We start from the raw sequence: 24,523 nt of genomic DNA, 5'->3' as shown, positions 1-24,523 counted from the left end.
TATGGAGCATGGTATCCTTAGCATATCATATTGATCCATGGGGAGAGTCAGGACAATGGCTTTTTCCCACAACTTCTATACCTTTAGGGTATTGAGTGCCTCAGCAGGGGTCCTTAGTTGGTATATTGGGCAACAAGTCCTACTGGTTGATCATTCAAATGTGTTGAAGCCTGAGACAGTACTTCAGTTCACCCAGGCAAGGTGATTTTACTTGTTAATATAATTTGCTGCTTTAATATTCCATTTTTCCTTTCTACCAACTGCTGCTTGTGGGTTATAGAGGAGATGGAACCTCCATTTAATGCCATGCTCTTCTGCCCAGCCTTATAACCTTTGAAATATGACTCTCAATCATTATTTATTCCGTGAGAGTTTCCGTACACAGTACAGTTTCTCTAATCCTCTAATGGTAGCAGCATGGTTTGTATAGCAGTAGGGGAAAGCTTGGGTTAAGCCAAATGTGGTGTCCACACAAACCAGGGCATAATTAGAAGTCTCACTCAGGAAGAGCAGGGGTGGGAAGGGGTGAGTATAATTAATTTACCAATCTCTCACCATTTGGAACACTGTCGGATGGCTCCCAACTCCTTTGGCAGTTGCTTTTGGTAATTGTGTAGAACACACAGGATGGGCTATTACTGCATTACCCAAGTCACTGTACTTCAAGGGCAATCTGGCATTCTTGGATATACACCATCTTATTCAGGAACTGTGATGGCCATTTTTTTATGCACCCAATCTACTATAACTACTGAAAGATCAGCAGATAGAGCTTGTACCCAAGTTAGGGCATCAGCTTCCTAAATGTCAGGGGATGTCAATGCCTTATGAACTGGGACATGAAAAACAATGAGCATTGTCTTAGGCTCTTATAGGTCAATCCAAATGTTTTTTCACATATCCTGGCCCCATTAGGGCTTATTTATAATCATTCATCCCTCAACTTCCCATTGTCCAAGCCATAAAGTTAATCCCTTTAAAAGAGCCCAACTGTCAGTGCAAAGAGTTAATGGCTAAGGCTCATGAGTAATCACCAGCCAGATTTCCTGGAACTCAGCCCACTGGCTGCTGCATTTGCTGCTATATGAGAATCTTCACCAGGACAAGCTCTGTGTACACTGCTAGGAGCTGTTGCTCTATGGGGGTACATCAGGGTTTTGTCCCCTTCTAGCACTGGGACCAAAATACCAGAGGAATTCCCTCCTTTTGTTGTTTCTGCTGCAGTACCCAACCCATAACTTCTAGAGTCAAATAGCTCAAATGGCAGCCCTGCTTGAGCTTTAATCTATGTCATCAGTATTTCTGCCTTCTCAAAGGCAGCTTGCTGTTCTGATTCCAGTCCCACATGTGCCCTTTGTTAAGTGGTGGTGTAAGAGACAGGGGTACTATCCCAGGTGGGCATTAAAAGTCTTCCAAAACTCTGAAATCCCTATAATCCCGTTCATGTTCTTAGGGGTTGAATAGGCTTGTACCTTATTAGTCATAGCTTCTGGGAAAACATCACTCTTACCTGACAGATGACTCCCCAAAACTTTACAGTGGTGCCTAGGCTTTGAATTTTCTGTGGTTTTACTATCTATCTTCTCTCTTGCAGATGCTCCAGCAAAGCCCGCAAGATGGCCTGCAGAAGAGGCAAATCTTCACATGTTAATATTACGTCATTAAAACAATAGGCCCATTTCACTGATAAGAGAAAGGAGGACAGGGACAGGTCTTGGGCTATCATCCCATGACTTATGGTGGGGCTGTGCAAGTAGCCTTGGAAGAGCACTTGAAAGGTCCATTGTTGCATCTCCTGTTGTTTTCGACACCACATTGTTATTTCAGGTTCTGTCCTTGGAGTAGCCTCATGGTAGCAGAGAAGACAAGCATATTACCAGGATGAGGGTAGGAGCAGTGGGCAGTAAGGAGCCTCCAAGTGCCCAGGCCAACCTCATGGGTCAACCAGTGGTCATGTCTGTTTGATAACATTCCCTAACACAGCTTGACAATTTCTTTCAAAAAAAAAGAAGTCAGCTGGAATTTTGATATAGGAATTGTGTTGAAACAGTTAAATATGGGGAAAATTCAATCTTAATATTAAATCTTCTGATCCCTATATATGGATGACCTTCCATTTACTTAGATATTCTTCAATTTTTCATCACTTTTTTTTAGTTTCTCAAGCCCTTGACTAATTTCCAGAGTTTAAAAAACATTGATAGTGACACGGTTTGACAATGTCTTTGTTGCTTTTATAGAGGGGTAGATTTATGGAGGACATCAATCCACTGTCCCAAAAAGTTCTATCTCCACCCTAGAATTAATAGTACTGAAGATTTTTTAAAAATATTTTATTTATTTATTCATGAGAGACACACAGAGAGAGAGAGAAGCAGAGACACAGGCAGAGGGAGAAGCAGGCTCCATGTAGGGAGCCTGATGTGGGACTCAATCACACCCTGAGTCAAAGGCAGATGCTCAACCGCTGAGCCACCCAGACGTCCCTGAAGATTTTTTTTTTAACTAACTCCACATTGGGAACTAAGTATGAAAAAGAGCTTGTTCAGAGACTAATACGAATGTAGATGTAAGAGCATAACCACAACCTTTAATTGGCATAAATATAACCTAAATGTAGTGAAATATTAATGAAAGGCAGTACATGCCAATTATTTTTAAAGCTTTTATTCATTTATGTGACACAGAGAGAGAGGATACAAATAAGGGGAGCAGTGGCAAGCAGAGGGAGAGGGAGAAGCAGGTACCCCACTGAGCAGGGAGTCTGATGTGGGGACTCGACTCCAAGAACCCTGGAACCATGACTTGAGCTGAAGGCAGATGCTTAACCGACTGAGCCACTCAGGCACCCCAATATATGCCAATTAAAACAAACAAACAAAAAAAAAACAAAGCACTACCAGTCTTGTTTGCTTAAGCTGGACTGACATGACTACTGAAATACAGGTTACACCAGTGTTTTTTAGGGTGAAAGCCAGTCAATAATCCAAATAGATCTAGAAGGAAGTAAGTGTCATGAAGCACCTGAGGGAAAGTACTACCTTGCTGTTAACACTAGGATATCCTAACCCTACAAAGTTTTAAGGGTAGAGGTGGCTCTCTGTGGAACATATAATTATAAGCATTCTGAATAAATATTCCTGAATTTATATACTAAGTCATACAGTATCACTTCATATAACTCATTGTCTCTGGTTTATAACATAAATTATGTTTATAACATAATTGCCTCTGAACAGCTTGGAGAACATTAAGAAGTAAAGATGCTTTCAATGGAACCCACAAAGGAATTTTCTTTCTTTCAGGACACAAAATGAGGTTTTTACCGAATAGGCAAGATTTCTGGTCTAATACTATTATTCTTAGATAGAACATTGGAATATTTTGCCAGAAGAAATAGTCAAGATAAAGGTGTTAGTTATAGCAAAATGATTTTAAATATCTCAGCTAATGTTAATCTTGCTACAGCCTAATGTGCCATGTTCCTGGAATGACCCAGTTCCTCACATTTGTAATAAACTTCCTTTCCATCTACAACCAGTATTATTTTCCCCCAAGAAATCGTTTCTTAAATAAAATAACTTCTTTTAGTTTTTTTTGGCCAATAAAGCTGTAAAAATTTGTCTAAATATAATTTTTGAAGAGTCGAATGCTGGATATAAATCCAGAATTTTGTTCAAAATGATTGTCTAATTGCAATTTATCAAACTTGATAGTAATCAAATAACTGGTTTTTATCTACTTTGATAATGTGTACACCGATTTTGTGAAAATTAACTTTATATTAACTCTGATTCTGGATTTCTTTTACTTAATTATTTCAGAATTCACCATTAATGATCTCCAAACCTTTTTGTAGTAGCTTTTAATTCCCACAGATTTTAAGAACTAATCATGCTCATGGAGTGAAAATTACAGAATTGTATAATTCAAGGGTTTTTAGAGATCATATCATCAGATTTACTCATTTCATATATAAGGCAGTGCTGCCTGAAGAACTTGAAAGACATGACCAACCAAGATCACACAGTCCATGTCATTTCCAGGCTAAAATCCAATTCTTTTCTTCCTGTAATGATCAAATAAATACATTCTGAAAATATGCTTGTTTTCCAAGGTAATAAAATTTATTCATTTGTTTGTTATTATTGAAATTTTAAAAACCCAAAGTTGAGGTATTTAAATAATAGTGATTCTCTTTCCTTCAAGAGGCCAGGGATTAGCCTGGAAATGTTGGAAAGCTCTTTATATAAGTGTGGTCAAGAAAGTTTCATGTGGTTAGGAACAAAAGTAGGCTCTATGAACATTAAATTATATAACACTGTTGATGATTTAAAATGTGAAAATGATGTCCACATAAGCTGTGACTATTATGTGGTTGAAAAAATAATGATTCCACTGTGCATGAATTCCTGAAACCAGAGAATATGTGACTTTACATCATGAAAGGGACTTTGAAGATGTGATTAGAGTTAAGAAACTTGAGAAAAGGGGAAATTATCGTGGATTACCAAAGTGGACCCAATCTAAATTCATGATTCTTTAAAAACAAGAACCCTTCCTAACTGCAATGAACAAGAAATATGGCAGCATGAAAGGTACTGGGCCTGATGTTGCTGGCTTTGAAGATGGAGGAGGGATCCACAAGCCAAGGAATGTAGGTGGCTTCTAGAAGCAAAGGAAGGAGAGATTTTCTCCTAGAGTCTCCAGGAAGGAATGTAGCTTTGCTGATACATCTATTTTAGCTCAGTAAAAGCTGTATCTGACCTAGAGAACAGTAAGACAATAAATTTATGTTGTGTTAATATCTTCATGATGATTTGTCATAGTAGCAATAAAAAACTAATATGTACTATAAATCCCCATTTCATCAACGTGACAGGCACACTGATTCATTACCTTTATTCCAGATTTAATTTTTCTTACCACGTGAGAAACATTCATTTGAAATCTATTTCAAAATGATGCATAAATTAAAAAAAAATAATGTGATTACTGTTGCAACAGGTGTCAGTTACAAATCTGTAGATATAGGAACCAAAATCATGAACATTCATACAGTTTCAAGTCAGAATAGAGCTAATAATAAATCAAGAAGCCTTAGATAGAATGAAAGATTATGAACTTTTACCTTCCCACTATATTGCATATTTGTACAGAAAGACCTGGTAAGCTAGTATCAAAAGTAGGAAAAGCTTGCCAAAGCACCCCTGGGTCTGCAGTGAAGACCTCAGCATGCCACTGACTTCATTGTCTCTAGGTCACTAAAGTCAGGATAGGTGCATGTTTTATTCTAAACTCTTGACTCAAATAAATAAATAAATAAATAAATAAATAAATAAATAAATAAATAATAAACTCTTGACTCAGAGTATGTTCTACATGTGAGGAAGATCAAAACCACATTCTTAGTCTTTCAGAGGTGGCGTTTCCAAATGTTGAAGTATGAAGAGTACTTTGTTTAAAGGGCTAATCGGTACTTATGAAATTAAAATGTTCATATTTTTATGTTCTCATTATTTTTTTTAAAAGATGATTTATTTAAGGAGGCTATGGGTATAGGGAGAGAGAGTCTGAAGCAGGCTCCACACTGAACACAGAGCCTAATGCGGGGCTCCATCTCACAACCCTGAGATCACAACCTGAGCCAAAGCCAAGAGTTGGATTTACCACCTATGCCACACAGACACCCCCAAAATGATCATATTTTAATTAAAACTCATATTTCTTTCCACAAAGAGGTATAAAAAGTTCTAAAACATATGAAAGTCCTGAAATCTCCTAACTTGAAGTTTTTCTCTCTCTCCTTTTTTAATGAGAAGAATGAACATTGCACAACTATATTAACCCATGCCCTAAGTGGAGAGCTGTACAGCACTTGATGCCAAGCTACTGGCTGCCTTCAGTCTCTTTTGACCTATTTTCCCACCTTTCCTGTAACCTTTATGAACAGTGGATGATGTGTGGAAATTGAGTTCATCCCAAAATCAATGTAATTGAGTATGCTATAGGATCTCTCAAATATTATATTAAAAGAGGAAATCTAAGTGCATTATTACCACCAAAGCTGTTATATATTCTATTTAAGAGTACTTAGATCAGATTTCATTTTTATTTTATATTGGAAGCTAAAAATTTCTGATTTGGTCTATCAACCCATCAGTTACTATAAGAATGGGACACTTGCATTGCTTTTTTCCAATATCTACAGCAACTCTTCACACACCCATGTCATTTTTCACCAAAGGGTCTCAGAGCTCTTTGTAAATATTTTTCCCATATCCTACTTCTTGTCCAGTGACTTGAACATTTATAAACAGTTGGTGAAATTAAGGCATTATTTTAATAGTAAGATTTAATAGTGAGTTGGTAACTGGGCTAAAATATGGTATAACTCAATACTTAAATCTAAAGCAATCCATACATTCACTGTTAAATTATAAGCAAACTCTATCACAAATAAATAAGTTGTAAAGGTATGGTTGTTTACTTTTAGTTGTAGGATTTTTTTTTCTTTTTTACCCTTATACAGAGGGTAGAGAGACTGAGTGGGCATTGGACATTTACCTAATAATCAAGACAGCTGGACAAGAGAGCATGGCTGACATTTTAACTGGAATAGGTGGTGGGTCATGAAGGGGTAGGAGATGCTAAGCAATTTGAAAGAGACATGCTTTGCACTTTAAAAGATTAACACTATCCCTCCCCTTTTTCCATCTCTAGAATTCTTCACACTTCCTATGCTCCAGGGGCTAAAGAATTTGTACAAGATGGTCCAGCCACAACATGCATTCCCCGAGACAATGGTCATATTCTCTGTACTTAGCATTCTCCATTTAGAGAGTTTGGAGCTCTGGCTCCATTCAAATACCAAAAAATGCCCAATTTGATATATATCTGTTTCAACATGCTATTGAATTGTGTTCATCAAATGAGACAATTTGCAATTGAGTGCTTTCATAGACAGAAAGTTTGAAATGGCCATGGAATATTGACTAGGTTTTCCTGGAAACTTGTTTACCACCCAATTCCAGATTCACATATGTTGGTGCATTTTTTTTCTTTGTTTTTGTTTTGTTTTGTTTGCTTTGGCTTACACAGGAGAGGGGTCCTCTCAATCTCTGCAGCAAAAGATGTTGAGTAGAAGTAGAAAACTACTATGATTTTCCTTAAAAACGTTGGGTTTGTTTTTTACTAATTTGGTTTGGTTTGGTTTGGTTATCAATAAAGTCCTCTCTTTACTTCACTGCTTCCAATTTAGTTTGGTAGGTAATGTTGCCATGATTAGGAGACTAAATGGAACTTTAAATTGAAATCTTTTAATTCTCATCTTTTGTAGTTTTTCATCTTGTTCAAGGACAATCCTATTTTTCCTTATCCAAATTTGGTATCTAAGAGAAACTGTACTTTTAAAAGTTGGTTTAGTATGCATTGATTTTCTGTTTATACACTTTTATGGAGAGTCTTTTATTTTCTAGGCACTGAGAATGAATAGAACACTGTTTTTGTTCTCTGGCTGCTTATAGTAATTACCTTTTGATTACTAAAAAGATAAATAAGATAAGGAAGTGAAATAAGCAGGATTTTCTCTAAATTTATTTCTTAAATTGATAAGCAGAATTGTTTATTTTTCTTGCTTGTGTTACAAATTTCTCTCTAAAAGACTACAGAAGGTATAATAAGAACAAAGAATATTTCACACTTATTGTTAAAAATGGTCAAATCTGAAATTCTCACGTGTCACAGAATATTATGGAAGAGGTGCTAGGACATTTTTTAATGGTTTAGTCACCAAACATATGGTGTTTTATTGGTCTCCTTACTGCACACAACACAAGTTAATATTTTATGAGTTTCAAGCAAACTAATGGGCAGGATTTCAAGGAATGGTGCAAGCGTGAGTACCCAAATACTTTCATTACCAAAATCGGATAAGTTACTGAGAGTGAAGGGTTGTACAGCTAAGGAGTCAAAGTAATTCAAATCCCATTAGAAATTGATCTAAGGAGAATTCTAATTAATTAAATGAGCAATCAAATTACTCTGTTTATGCCTGCTGTCTTGTGTTAAATTGTGAAACCACACCTCAGGAAACAGAACTACCATATTTACCAGAATTTCGATCATCCTTTATTATGATGATTTCACCATAAATATGTTTTCACTTAGATCAGGTTAAATGTCACTGGGCAAAGGTGTGTAGCAAAACTGTTAGCTTTTTATTTTATGTCACAATATGCCTTTGGAAATGCAGCATGAAATCCAGAATTCTTTCTCAAATCCCTTTTAAAATATGGAAGTCAATAAATGAATCCACAGAAGAGATTTTTCAAGATACTATTGGTAATTACTAAATGTGCAAATGATCCCTACATTTAAGAAGGTGGATTTCCAGGAAAAAAAAAAGAAGAAGAAAGTAGCTATCATTCACATAATTCCAATATAATAAATCTCAGTGATAAGGAAATCTCAGATATGGGGAAGTATTTTTAGTCTAAATTATCTATGCAATTACTTCAATTCTCAATTTCACTTGAGGGCATAAACCTGACTTTTGCCACTGAAAGTATTGTTATTAAAATAGAAAACGGGAACATAGGGCAGTGTTAAGATTGCTGTGGTGGTTTTCATTGCAGGCTTCCAGGAGTGGATAGCTAAGTTAAATATTTTACTTATAAAAGACTTCAGGCTAAAATTTCAAAAATGATCTTTTACCTTTTCACTGAATATTCAAGCCTGCTCTAGAAATATTATATATATTTATACATGTGCTCAGAATTTTCTCTACTCCTACAAATGTGCTAATAAGATTTCTTTAATATTACCATATTTGGATACCTGTCAGTGAATTGAACACATAAGTGCCCTTATATGTTTAGGATGGCCTATTTCTAATACCAAATATAAACCTTGACTTTGTCCATAATGAACATTGCAATATATTTGCTTTATCACTCTTTGGGCTAGTCTTCTTCCAAGTGGGAAGACTACCATATTTTCAATCCTGATTTCCTATAGAAAACTTGTGTTGGAGAAGAAAGTGTAGTTTGTCAGATTTTCCCCAATGTCTGATCATGCTCTTACTATTGTCATGTATCTCTCAAAGTGAGTTATAACCCAATATTTTTGTTCTTAACATGCTGGAAAGAGTTGGATCATTCTCAATGCTAGCACTTAATCCTTTAAATTTGACCTTTAAAATTGTAGCACTCTTAACAAAGGTTATAGGAACATGCCTTCTGGGCAACATTACACATACACCATTATCCTTATTATCAGTTTGCTTTCAATTTATTTTAACCTTTCAATTTGGCCAAAAAGTTCCAAATTTTGGTCTAAGTGTCTTTTCCTTTTGTGACTGAGAAGCTGTCTAAGTTTTCTTCTACATTTGCTAACAAATTAACTATATCCTTGTATCGTGATTTCCATTTCTTTGAAACTTTAAATGTATTTAAAACCGATTTATACCTTGTGGGGGAAAATGCTTTAGCAAGAGTGTAGACATGGATGCCTTTCTTCACATGAGCATTTCTCATAGCCTACAAAGTGAAGAGCTGAGTTCAGGGCACGCTGAGACAAATGCCAGTCCCTATAAGCTTTACCCTTTCAAACTTAAATATTTGCTCACCAGTAATTTAGAACAGTGGTTGGACTCTGTGTGGGAATGAGTAATGAGGGAGAGCTAGTGATGGAATCTGCTCCCTTGTACTGCAGATTTAACCAAGGTCCCACATTTGCACACCCCTTCCTTGAAAGCACTACACATGGTTTTTCAAGTATTTTTTTTTCAAAAACAAACTGAGCAATTCTTGACAACAGCTCTGTGAAATAGAGTTTCTTCATCTCAGTATGTTTCTCATGTTATCTTAGCACCAAATTAATATTTATATCTCTTATCAATTGGTCCATAGAAGCAGTAGGCCAAGTCTCTTGTCTCTTAATTAGCCTGTGACAGTATCACAAGAGCAAGGTGGAGAAACAAGAATTACTGAGAAGAAAAAAAAAATCCAGGCATTAAAATGATAGTTGAATTACAAACCAAAACATGGACTATTTAGTCTTGGTGTAAATGTAATTTTGAAAGTCCTACTTTCTCAAGCTGAGAAATGGGGGATAATATGGTCAGTGATGAAGTAAGAGGAGAACATAGCACAACTGGATGAGTAAAAAAAGTTTTTAAGTTTATAGGGAAACAAGGTTACTGATGAAATAAAGCCTGGATTAGCACTGGCCAAACACTAGTTTATATATAAAGCAATAGCATTTAGTATCACCTAGATGGTCAAGCCATATGCATGATCATTTTCCCTAAGTAAATAATTCCAGATAAAGTAAAAAAGCCCAGATCTGAATTAGTCACACAGTCAGGATAACCCATATTATCATCATTTGGTTAATATCAACCCTGTTACTTTTTTCCAAAGTCCCAAAATGTTTTACTGTCTATACCTTAAGGATTAAAATTTGATTTGCAGTACATGGAACCCACAATGCAGTTGAATATGAGTCTGGAACTCAAGACAGACTCCCGTTACACTTGGGCTTGGAGTGTAGTGACCAGGCATGTAGTGAATTGGAAGACAATATACAACTTCCAGGTCCCTGGAAATGTTTCCCCTTGCAGCCAGTTTTTGACTAATGTGAAATGAAGCCATGGATCATCTAGTAAAAGATTAGGTCAATATGTTTTAGAGTATGGGCTGGGAAGAGGTCATTGATGAAATGAATAAGAGCAGTTGGAGAGAGATATGTTAATATTTTAGGAAAACATAAATAAATAAATGAATAGCATCATACATGATTGAACAAAATTGTAGATATTTTAAAAATTAAAATATAAAATATTCTAATGGCATCACATAGAGTTAAGCCACTATTGATATGTTGGGCATCCACATTTTTTCAGCAAACCAGGACTGAGGATAGTACAGTAAACTAAATAGGCATGGTCAAGTTGTTGGACAATAACCAACAAGGATATTTCTGCAAATACTTTACAGGAAATTTTTTTAAATTTTTTTTTTTTTGAGAGAGAAAGCAAATGAGAGAGGGTGCAGGGAAAGAATATGAGCAGGGGGGAGGAGCAGAGGGAGAAGCAGGCTCCCTGCTAAGCAGAGCTCCATTCCAGGACTCCGGGATCATGACATGAGCCAAAGGCAGACACTCAACTGACTGAGCCACACAGGCGCCCCATAAGGAAATTAAAAAGGATAACAGAGACAGCCTGCATGAACTATTTATTGATTGGAAGCATAAGGAGGTCTCCATTAAGCCTAGGTATGCATATGAGAAAGCTGGGCATACGAAGGAGTGAGAGATTCAGGCAAAGGAGCAGGGTCAGTTAATGCAGATGCCATAAAGTTTTTTGAAATCTAGCAATAAAAAAAAGCTTAGGTGGCAGAAGTGTGTATGTAAATATGTATTTACCTAATCCATAATGGATTACAGAAATAATTCTGAGTGATCTTGATAGTATCAAACATAATGGGAAAAGCTGTAGAGCCTTGGACATGTACATTAATTTAACACATTTAGAGATATAAAATATACTTTCATGTAAGTATTCAATGAGATAGCATATGTAAAATGCCGTGATAAGCACTTAGCATTTAATAAATCTTTGCTATTATGACACTGATATTTCCTACGCAGAGTACAAGTCCAGAAAGCCACTTTTCAAACGTGCTAAAGTATATTAGTAACTTTGCCCTTAATGTTTACATTTCCTTACTAATTGCTCAAAAGACAAATGTGCCTGCACACACATACATATTTAGGTATGAATAACTTATTTGAAACTGCAGCCTGCACCTCTGATCCTAATCCTCAGTCCCCTTTTCCCTATTGTAAATTATTCCCATAGTGCTTGTCACTTTCTAGCATGTTCTATACATGTCATTGTTTTAAGATAGCAAAAAACAATAATCCAGTTGTAAAATGGGCAAAAGATATGGGCAAACGTTCCCTTGAAGAGAATATACAGGTGGCAAATAAGCATATGAAAACATTTCTGAGAAAATTAAGTGCACAATAAGATGTCACTATACACTTATCACAAAATTTTAAAATTTTTAAACATAAACAAGTAAAAAATAAATGAGAACACTAATTCTTGCTGGAAAGAATGTGGAGAAACTGGATTATTCATACATTGCTGATGGGAAATTTAACTGTTAAAGCCACTCTGGAAAATATTTTGGTAGTATCCAAAAAAACTAAATAAGAAACTGCAATATGACCCAGCAATTGTACTCCTAGGCATTTACCCCTAAGAAAAGAAAAGTTATGTTTACACAAAAATCTGGATACAAATATTTAAAGAAGCTTAATTAATAATATCCAAATATGGGAAGTAGCCCCGATATTTTTAGTAAATAGTGACTGGCTAAGAAAACTATGGAATATCCATATTATGGAATACTATTCATCAATAAGAATTAATTAACTATTGATACACACAACAATCTGGATGAGTATCCAGAGAACTATACTGAATTTTAAAAAATTCCAAAATATTACATACAATATGATTTCTCTTGTATAACATTCTTAAAAGACTGGATTATAGGAATGAAGAACAAAATCGTGGTAGTCAGGGGTTAAGGTGGAAAAAAGAAGCGTGTAGCTAGAGGAGGACATGTGACAGATCTTTGTGGTGATGGAAATATTTTGTACCTTTGATAGAATAGATACGCATGTCCTGATTTTGATATTATAACATGGTTGTGGAAGATGTTACCATTGGTAGAAACTGGGTAAATGTTACAGATTTCTCCATGTTATTTCTTTCTACTGCATATGAATCTATATTTCCCAAAACAAAAAGGTTAATTTAAAAAATTGACATGGAATGGATAATTTTTAAGGTAGTATTTATACAGCACTTCTCACGAGACATTCTAATTGTGTTACATCAATTAATTAATTTAGTCCTCAAAATAATCCTATGAAGCAGGTATCTCTTATTCTGTCTTATATAAATGATGAACTGAACATTAAGTAATTTGTGTAAGGTCATGGAACACTTAAATAATGAAACAAAATTTGTTTTGTTTCACTTTAGTTTTGAAAAAATTAAAAAATAGAGAGAATAATACTATGAACTCATCATCTGGTTTCAATAATTATCAATTTATGATCAGTCTTATTTCATCTCAATCCCTACACTCTCATCACCCCCTGGCTTATTTTGAAGTGAATTCCCATATCATATATTTTAACTATAAATATTTTAGAATCTAGCTCTAAGAGATAAGAACCCATTTAAAAAACATAACCCCAATACCTTCACCACACCTATAAAAATAAACAATAATTCCTTAATATTATCTAATATCATGAACAGATGTTTTAACCCAGGCCCTATAACTCTCAAGTATTTTAATCAATGGGCCTTCTCTGATGGAAGTACAGATCTCATACCTTAAAGCTACCAAGAGCTAGAAAGCAAAATGAGTGTTTGGTCTTAGAATATTACGGCAAAACATTGCCTTACACAAAAACAAGAATACTTTATGTCATTTATTGATAAAATAGGGTATGATGATGAACTTAAATCCAATTCTGCTCTGATCTTTGATTTCTCATGCTTTTCAATCTACAATTATATTTTCCTCATTAGATTCAGATAATTTCATTTAATAATTATTTCTCTTTCTAAGTGATCTCTCACAAATATCTTTACTGTCTACCTTTTGAGGTTTCATGCTGCTCCCTAGTTGTTGATCTTGAAGCATGTCACTACAGTATTTCATTTTCTCAGATTTAGACCACTGCTAGACCTCCTTATCTTTACAGGCTCAATAAAACAGTGTCTGATGTACTTGGGCACAATAGCAGACTGGCATTTTGAAAATTCATGTCCTCAAATTATGGTTTAGATACAAATTTACACATTCAGATATGGCATCGTATTCTCAAAGACCAACAATGAAAAATAGGAAACCTTCACACCCACATATTGCTTTAAGAGATGAAATATTATTAGGAAAGTGAAAATAGTAATTTTTTAGCCACATTTCATAGAAACTGAGGCTCAGAGTGTCAAAGACACTGGCTAACATCCTACAAGATAGAATTCAGGAGTCCAGAGGCTGAGTGCAGTATTTTTAGCATATTCTTAAAAGACAATTCAAACAAACAAAAGAATGGTGATGGTGATAGGAAACATTACAATACAATTCAAAGAGAGACAGAAATTGCTAGTTGAGATTTAGATATAATTTAGTTGAGCTGTACTCAGAAGCCCAGGGTATTTTCTAGGGTTCAATAATATTAAATATCTAAGTTCTATTAAAGCCAACCAGTGAGCTGCATTTACAGTGCCCTTCCTAGTTAGTATTTTTATAAAATTAACATTTCTATAAAATTAAAGTCCTTGTCCACAAATGTGACTTATATAACATGTATATACTTGAAAATCAATTTGTACCCTTCATAATCTTTAAATTTAGATAAAGGGAAGTTTGAGTACAATTTGTATTTACAAGCTGACCAAGGCAGTTTGTTATTGGATTTGGTCCAGCTAGGCAAATGAATATCATCTTCGATATTCAACAATTTCAACTGAGATTTCCTTTTCTAAGGAGCTCATGAAACATAATCCATTGCTAATTGCTTTGATTATGGCTTATCTAACCTCTAATTCCTGATGACCTTTTTCAAGTCCACTTTCAATTTAATGAGCCAAACTAATAAAGTCTACACTGTCCTCTTGATAAGGTTTTCTTTTAGAAAAATGTCCTTATAAATTAAGATATTTTTTGTTCAAACTATGCTCTGTCATACTAAATGAGGTTGAAGAGTTGACACCTTTATCTTAAACTTTGCCATCTATTTGCATAATTATGCCTTGAAAAATGTTTATGTCTTTGGGCGTTTAAGTCTTTCAATGCTAAGTTTTTTTTGTTCTTTATTAATTTCTATTACATTTCACTGCTAACACTGTAAAAGCTTAGTGCTCAATAAGTACTAGTTCAAATAATGATCAAGAGCAACAGAAATGAAATTTACCCCCATCTCTGAAACAACTAACAAAAAAAAAAAATAAATCAGGAAGAAATGTTTAAAATAACAGGACTCAAGTCATCAGCATCAAAAACAAAGAGCCATAATTCCTGAGATATTTTGAAACACGGGGCACCTAGGTGGCTCAGTGGTTGAGTATCTGCCTTTGTTTGGCTGAGGTCATGATCTTCCTCTGCCTGTCTCTGCCTCTCTGTGTCTCTGATGAATAAATAAACAAAATCTTAAAAAAAATTATTTTTGAAACAAGGCGAGTCCTATGGTTGCCCCAACTTGTTGACTGGAGAAAGTTTCCAGACTGTGATGTAAGGAGGGGAATCACTGTGGTCTTCCTGAATCAAGGAGACAGAGCTGCGAGTCCACAAAAGATGAAGTAGTGAAGTCTGAGGAGAGTACCAGAGACCAGAATGCTTCATGGAGAGAGAAATCTGCAGATCTGCAAAGGGTCTTTCTGGGGGAGTCAGCTGAGACCTGAAGCACAATTGTGTGAAGAAAGTCTCCTAGGATGGTAAAAAAAATACTCAATAGGATTAAGAGAACAATGTCCAGAGTTCACACAGGGCCAGGAATAGTGTCTATTTCCAACAACAAGTGTAGAAAACCTCATAATTCAAGAGTTATTGTTGAGAATACTAAGAAAAGTCTTGCCTTCTTAGTACAGAAGCTGGATATTGACCCCAGATTAAACTCAACTCTGTTTTCACCTGAAACAAGACTTTGAAGGATCACAACTCAACTAGAAACTCAACAAAGCTCAAGAATATCTATATGAACACAAACAAGATAAAGTTCACAATGGCTGGGATTCAATCAAAGACTATAAGGAATGCAAAGAAGCAGAAAAGCACTACCCATAATATGGAGAATGGTCCATCAAAACCAACCCAAAGAAACACTGTTAGAATTAGCAGACAATGATATTAAAACAGATATTATTATTATATTCCATAAATTCCAAAGGTTAAATAAAGATATGAAAAATATTAGCAACAACAACAAAAATCAAACTTCTAGAGATGAAAAGTTCAATGTCTGAGATGAAAAATACACTGTATGGGATTAATGGCAGATTGCAGAAGAAAAGATTGGTGACCTGAAGACACAACAAAAGAAATTACACAAAATGGAAAACAGAGAAAGACTGAAAGAAATTGACAGAGCGTCAGTGAGCTGTGGGCTGACTTTAAGTGGTCAGCTATAAGTATTGGGGTCCCCAAAGGAAGTGGGAGATGAAATATATCTGAAAGAAGAATGGCTAAGAAAATTCCAAATTGGAGGAAAATTATAGACTCACAGATCCAAGAAGCTCAGCAAAGCTTAAGCACAAAAATACACAGGAAAAGAAAAAAACTATTTCAAGATATCATAAACAAATGGTCTAAAATCTGTGGCCAAAAGAAAATCTTAAGGGAATTCAGAGAAAGAAAGACATTATTTATAGAGAAACAAAGATGAGGATGGCAGATTTCTTGTCAGAAAAAAAATGCAAGCTAAAAGACAATAGAGTAACATATTTAAAGTATTGAATTTAAAATACTGTCAACTTAGAATTGTTTATTTAGCAAAGATAGCTTTCAAAAAGTGAAGATCAGTGACATTTTCCATACAAAAGTAGGAAAAATTCCACCATATCCCTACAGTAACACTACATATGTGGCTGCCTAATGAATAACATTAGTTAACCTTGATGATATAAAAGTAAAAGTACAAATGTCAGAATTTCAGGGTTGGTGGTTAAGAGATGTCAGAAGAACAGATATTTTTCATGTCATATTATTCAATGTACAGATTCAGAAAAGTATTAGGTATAGTTTAGGAAAAAGGAAATAAAAGCAGAGCTATGTTATTTACAGATGCAAAGACAGTTAATGTAATTGATTTTAGCTGAACTAAAATGATGACATAACCCTACCAAGACAAGGAAGGAGAGGCAGAGTGAACATAAGTAAAAGTCTCTTCTATTATAGAAGTCAGTCAAAAGATCTAAAGTTGATAATTTAGAAAAGAGCTATAGAAATATTAATACGTGTTTTCCCCCCTGTAGAGAATACTAAGCGTTAACTCATTGGTTGGGGCAGAGGGATAGTAGGCTTTTTCTTTAGTACAGGCAATTTTTGCTTTACACAATAATGTGCGATTCTGAGAATGAGCAGGTGAACTGAAATCACACAAGACTATTTTAATAATAGATGGGAAACATTACAATTGTTCCATGACCTTTAAAAATTTCTGTCAAACATTAAAAACTCTCTTGCTGTCAGTAATCAATGGATAGGGAAATAAAAAATACAGTAAAAATGATGTATCCTTACTGTACTATAATTAATAGATCAGAAACATTGACAAGTGTTTTATTTCTTTGTAAAATTGTTATCAAAATTGTTGCACAGTGTTTGCCTTCTTCTCATCACGTACCTTACAAAGCAAGCACCCTTTTTTATGTCTTGGCAAATTGTCACGCTCCTTTCTAAGTTTGGATTCGTTCCCAACATTTTATCCTATGTGCTTTCAATGTCATGAAACATCTTTGAAAATTCTTTAATGGGAAGTTTTTTTGCTCATGTCACTTACTCTGGGACATCTTTGTCCTTTATGTCAAAATCATTTTTCTCATTTATGTCAATAAATTCACCTTCACTAAGTTCCCCTGGCTACATAGCTAGAGTCTCTGAAATGGCAGCACTGCCAACCTGATCAGCTATTTCTTCTATAACTCCATTTACATTCAATTCTAATTTCACTGTCAGCATCATCCCTTTTTGGTTCTTTGCTTCATATTCATGTTTGTTGCCCAATTCCCTGTTTCAATTACCCATATTTGTGTAATGTCGTGTGGGTTTACCACTGGGAGACAAAGAAGCAACGTAGCTAAAGGCTTTACTGTATGTAAGTGAACTGAATAACAGATGAGCAGTGATCAATCACAGACTTTGGAAAATGTGATGTGAATGGTCACCGATCATAATGTGCATCTGTTCTTTGTGGAGCAATTTGTGGGCCGAAGAGCCAGCATCCCATTTTGCACTTTGTGCAATTACTTATGGTTAAGAGACTACGGTAACAGAAATTTGAACCATTTGTTGAGAGGCTGGCTTTATTTAAGGTAAATGCAGTAAAGGAAATTTGTGTATTCTGGAACTGTACAAAGTGAGGGCTGCCTGTGATTATATGTGCAATAGTTTTCTTCCTTTAGTTGTATGCTTACTCATTTGTTTTCACCTATTAACATTGTCTCTTTTTTCTTCCAGTTTTATTGAAATGTAGTCGATGTATAGAACTGTATAAATTTAAGATGTAGCATAACAATTTGACTTACACATACATGGTGAAATGACTACCACAGTAAGTTTAGTTAACATCCATCACGTTTATTGCCTTTAAGTTCCATGAGGGCAAGGACCAGAGCTGTTTTATTCACTAATGTTTACCTATCACCTAGCGCATCAGAAATATGCTGTAGGAGCTCAGTAAATAGCTGTAAATTAATAGAAAAAACACATTCTATGGGTTCAGGAGTAGAGCTCCCTGTTAGCCTGTATGGATCTTCTTGGGAGGATTACGTGGCAGTGGTTTAAGAGTGTGATTATTTTTAAAGATTTTATTTATTTATTCATGAGAGACACACAGAGACATAGGCAGAGGGAGAAGCCAATGCCATGTGGGGATCCCGATGTGGGACTCAATTCCAGCACCCTGCGATGATGGACCTGAGCTAAAGGCAGATACTCACCTACTGAGCCACCCAGGCATCCCAAGAGTGTGATTTTTTAAGATAAATTAGTAGAATAAAAATGAAATTCTGGATGAAATCCCAGTTCTGCAATTTATTAGCTATATAGTCCTGGGCAAATCTCTTAATACTTTGTGCCTCAGTTTGCTCATCTATAAAAAGGGACTAATGATGGCACCTGTTTCACAGGATGTTATAAATATTTTTTTTTAATTTATTCATGATAGTCACACACACACACACACAGAGAGAGAGAGAGAGAGACAGAGGCAGAGACACAGGCAGAGGGAGAAGCAGGCTCCATGCACCGGGAGCCCGACGTGGGATTCGATCCCGGATCTCCAGGATCGTGCCCTGAGCCAAAGGCAGGCGCTAAACCGCTGCGCCACCCAGGGATCCCGGATGTTATAAATATTAAATGAGTTAATGTAAACAAAATGATTTGACAATGTTAAAATAGCAACCACTGTACAAATAGTTGTCACTATATTGAGGAGATTAGATTTTTGGAGCAATATTATGATAAATTAATACCAATGGATAGAGTCATTTTCTATTTCCACATGCAAAATGGCTACTACAAAATGTTAAGGATACTAAGGAAAATCAAGTTGTTATTTTTGTTTTGGGGATTCTTTTGGTACAATGAAAACTGGAGATATTTGTTGAATGTGGTTTTACTTTTAATGCCTTCCTAGAAACTGAAATCTGACATTGAGCTCTATAACGAACATGCTCGTATGTTTCTGGTACATATTTTCATGGGAGGTATGATCTATTTCTTTCTTTAGTAATAGAAAATTATTTCCAGAGCTTCCTGTTGAATAGCTGGATTAGAAAGTAGCACTGAGTGTGTTTTCTTTTTCTTTTTCCTCTTTTCTCTTTTTTTCCTAAAGAGAAAGAAACAAATGTCAGGCTTCAGTTTTAATTAAGCAATTAACTAAAATGTTATATAGAATAGACAAGAAAAAAAGTTCAATTGTGTAATTTAATTTTAATTGAATGAAATAAGTTAGTGAAGACTAGCTGCTGTTTCATGAGTCTTGTCATAGGGCAGAGAATGGATTTTAACAGCAGAGACAGGGGGTAGCGTTGAGTCTAATTCCATTTAATTAGCAATGTCCAACCTTTCTCAACAGAAAAGCAATACTCTTATTAAATAATACCAAAAGTGCAATGGATTTTGGTCCAAAGTAATGAAGATGTGACCTCTACAAATAAACATTTTCCCGAGAGTGGACTCTTCATGTATCCAAAAGGGTATGCTCAAAATAAAAAAAAGTAATTACATCACTTCCAGTTACTGCAGGACCCACAGCAGCATAGATTTCCCCTACTACCCCCACCACAAATAAGTTATACATTTTTTAAAAGAAGATTAAATAGATTTTAACATTTAGCCATACTAGGGCCATAACCAACTGTTTATTATTTATATTTTTAAGTAAACTTTTTATTGAAGTAAAACTTACTGGTTTTAAGTGTACCAGATGATTAAATTCTCATGAAGTTAGCACACTTAAGTAGTCAGTGCCAAGAAGAAATGGAACCACATTGTCCTGCCCAGTCACTATTGCTCTCTTCACAGATCATGTCACATCTTTTTTTTTTTTAAGATGCTCAATAGAAAAAGAGAACAGCGAAATAATAGAAGACAGTGATGTCATGTGAAGACAGAAGAGAGGAGCGATGGAAAGGGATACTCACCGCAGTAGTGTTTTTCCAATATGTTATGCAAGTATCACTTCAATATTGTACTTCATGCTTAAGATTTCATCCTAAAGGGAAGTCTGAGTGGCTCAGTGGTTGAGCATCTGCCTTCTGCTCAGGTTGTGGTCCCGGGGTCCTGGGATTGAGTCCTGCACTGGGTTCCCTGCAGGAAGCCTGCTTCTCCCTCTGCCCATGTTTCTGCCTCTTTCTGTGTGTGTCTCATGAATGAATAAATAAAATCTGTAAAAAAAAAAAAAAATTATCCTAGAAAGAGCACCATGAGCAAATTGCATTACCAAGACTGAAGGTTCCTTTCTGCTCTTTTCTTGACTTCACTCTGGCCTAATTCATATCTAACTACTTACTGTACCAATTTTCTTCCATTGTTACACACTGTTTTTATCTATCATCTATCTATCTATCTATCTATCTATCTATCTATCTATCTATCTACAATCTTTCTTTCTTTCTTTTTTTGTTTTTTGAGAAAGAAAGAGAGCAGGGGTGAGGTAGAAGGGCACAGGGAAAGGAAGAGAGAGAGTCTTAAGCATGCTCCACGCCCATTGTAGAGCCTGACATAGGGTTGGATCTCACCACCTGAGCCAAAATTAAGAGTCAGAGACTTACCTGACTGAGCCAATCAGGTGCCCCTGCTCCACACTGTTTAATGCTAAACAAAGATCTGGAGCAGTGAGCTAAAATTAAAGCATTTAAAATATCTATCTTCAAGGATACTGAATGGCTTAGTAGGTTAAGCATCTGCCTTGAGCTCAGGTCCTGATCCTGGGGTCCTGGGATCAAACCCTGTGTTGTCAGGCTGCTCCTCCCCAATCCTGCTTGTGCTTTCTCTCTCTCTCTCTCTCTCTCTCTCTCTCTCTCAAATAAATAAATAAAATCTTAATAAATAAAAGATTTATCTTTTGTCTTAACGGAAATAAGCCCCTCCCTTATTCTTTTTGCTCCACCAGAGATGAAAAAAAAAAAAAAAACTTCATGAAGCCAGCTCCACGACTCTTGGTTTTCAAAAATGGAAAGAGGAACACTAGAAGTTAATTTCTTTAAGCTCTCTGTACTCTACATACCTCAAAAGTCTGAATGTACCCAAGGTTACACAGGTCCTAGTTTGAAAATCAATTTTGAGAAAACACTAGTTTTCATTTACAGACATAATTCCCATTTTTCAAGAAATTTAGAAGTCAATCCCATTTACAATTGCACCCAAAAGCATAAGATACCTAGGAATAAACCTAACCAAAGAGGCAAAGGATCTATACCCTAAAAACTACAGAACACTTTTGAAATAAATTAAGGAAGACACAAAGAGATGGAAAAATATTCCATGCTCATGATTGAAAGACTTAATATCATGAAAATGTCAATGCTACCCAGGGTAATTTACACATGAAATGCAATCCCTGTCAAAATACCAAAGACTTTCTTTAGAGTTGGAACAAATCATCTTAGGATTTGTGTGGAATCAGAAAAGACCCTGAATAGCCAGGGGAATATTAAAAAAGAAAACCAGAGCCTGGGGCATCACAATGCCAGATCTCAGGTTGTACTACAAAGCTGTGGTCATCAAGACAGTGTGGTACTGGCACAAAAACAGACACATAGATCAATGGAACAGAATAGAGAACCCAGAAATGGGCCCTCAGCTCTATGGTCAACTAATATTCGACAAAGCAGGAAAGACTATCCACTGGAAAAAGGACAATCTCTTCAATAAATGGTGCTGGGAAAATTGGATGGCCACATGCAGAAGAATGAAACTAGACCATTCTCTTACACCAGACACAAAGATAAACTCAAAATGGATGAAAGATCTAAATGTGAGATGAGAATCCATCAAAATCCTAGAGGAGAACACAGGCAACACCCTTTTTGAACTTGGCCACAGCAACTTCTTGCAAGTTACATCTATGAAAGCAAGGGAAACAAAAGCAAACATGAATTATTGGGACTTCATCAAGATAAAAAGCTTCTGCACAGCAAAACAAACAGTCAACAAAACTAAAAGGCAACTTACAGAATGGGAGAAGATATTTGCAAAGGACGGATCAGATAAAGGGCTAGTATCCAAGATCTATAAAGAACTTACTAAACTCAACAGCAAAGAAACAAACAATCCAATCATGAAATGGGCAAAAGACGTGAACAGATATTTCACAGAGGAAGACACAGACATGGCCAACAAGCACCTGAGAAAATGCTCCGCATCACTGGCCATCAGGGAGATACAAATCAAAACACAATGAGATCCCACCTCACACCAGTGAGAATGGGGAAAATTAACAAGGCAGGAAACCACAAATGCTGGAGAGGATGTGGAAAAAGGGGAACCCTCTTGCACTGTTGGTGGGAATGTGAACTGGTGCAGCCACTCTGGAAAACTGTGTGGAGGTTCCTCAAAGAGTTAAAAATAGATCTGCCCTATGACCCAGCAATTGCACTGCTGGGGATTTACCCCCAAAATACAGATGCAGTGAAATGTCAGGACACCTGCACCCCGATGTTTATAGCAGTAATGTCCACAATAGCCACACTGTGGAAGGAGCCTTGGTGCCCATCAAAGGATGAATGGATAAAGAAGATGTGGTCTATGTATACACTGGAATATTCCTCAGCCATTAGAAACAACAAATACCCACCATTTGCTTCGACGTGGATGGAACTGGAAGGGATTATGCTGAGTAAAATAAGTCAATCAGAGAAGGACAAACATTATATGGTCTCATTCATTTGGAGAATATAAAAAAATAGTGAAAGGGAATAAAGGGGAAAGGAGAGAAAATGAGTGGGAAATATCAGTGAAGGAGACAGAACATGAGAGACACCTAACTCTAGGAAACGAACAAGGAGTAGTGGAAAGGAGGTGGGCAGGGAGTTGGGGTGACTGGGTAATGGGCACTGAGGGGCACTTGAAGGGATGAGCACTGGGTGTTATACTATACGTTGGCAAATCAAACTCCAATAAAAAATAATAATAATTTTTAAAAATCCAAAAATGTTTTGTATTTTGCAACATTTCCAAGTATCTTGTCAACACTAAATCCTTAAAATGCTGATTAAACTAAATTAAGCAGCACTGCTTTCTTCACCTATCTCTGAATAGATCTAAGATATTTGCTATAGCAAGAGCCAATAAATCATACTTGATTTCTTTAAAAATAATAATAATAATAATTCCCCTTTTTCTGTGTATTTTTTAAATTTTGTGTACTGCTTCTTCTTTAAGATATCAGATATATTTTGTAACACTGTTGAAAGCTATTTACTAAGATATCAAAAACTTTATCATTTGTTGTCTATTTCATTAATTTTAATAATTGTAATACAATAGTTCATACACTAAATGTGTTCAAAACTATTCTAATGTTTAATTTATTCCCTCTTTTTAAAGATAGTAAGCATTTGAAACAGTGATTCTCCATTTACTACATCTATAATTATTTGGACACTTGTCTTCTCTTCCTCCTCTTCCTTTGGTTAAATTTTGCCTTCAATATTTATGTGTTGTGAGCAGAGGGGATGCTCCATATACTACTTTATACAAAGTAAAATTTAGTAAAGTCATGCTTTTCTTTAAAGTCTCTTGCACTGAATATCATAATCTCAAAACTGTTAGAAATTAGACTTTAGAACTAAAGTCTAAATAAATAAAGATGATATATTTCTAAACTTTAAAGTTAGAGAGCATCTTATAGTTTTTAAATATGTTTAATAAATAAAAAATCATGTACTTTTTAAGCAGAGTCAATGCCTCTTTTAAAGGACTATTTAGTTTGTATTTAGTAAAATGGCTTAAAATTGAGGATGAAATAATTCTGTAAGCGTATGTTTTATTAACAGTATTATTATTATCCTCAGCATTACTGTTCCCTTCTATTTCTACTCAATTTTATTTTTTTTTTAATTAATTTTTATTGGTGTTCAATTTACCAACATACTCAACTCAATTTTATATTAAAGTTGTTATCATTAATTTATCAGGTTTTTAAAAAAATATATGAAATAACTTCCCACATACTCACTACCATTTTGTTAAATATTGCAATT

The sequence above is a fragment of the Vulpes vulpes genome, chromosome 3 (genome assembly GCF_048418805.1).
Source record: "Vulpes vulpes isolate BD-2025 chromosome 3, VulVul3, whole genome shotgun sequence".
NCBI lineage: Eukaryota > Metazoa > Chordata > Mammalia > Carnivora > Canidae > Vulpes > Vulpes vulpes.
The sequence above is the reverse complement of the archived record's forward strand: the minus strand, read 5'-3'. Positions refer to the sequence as shown.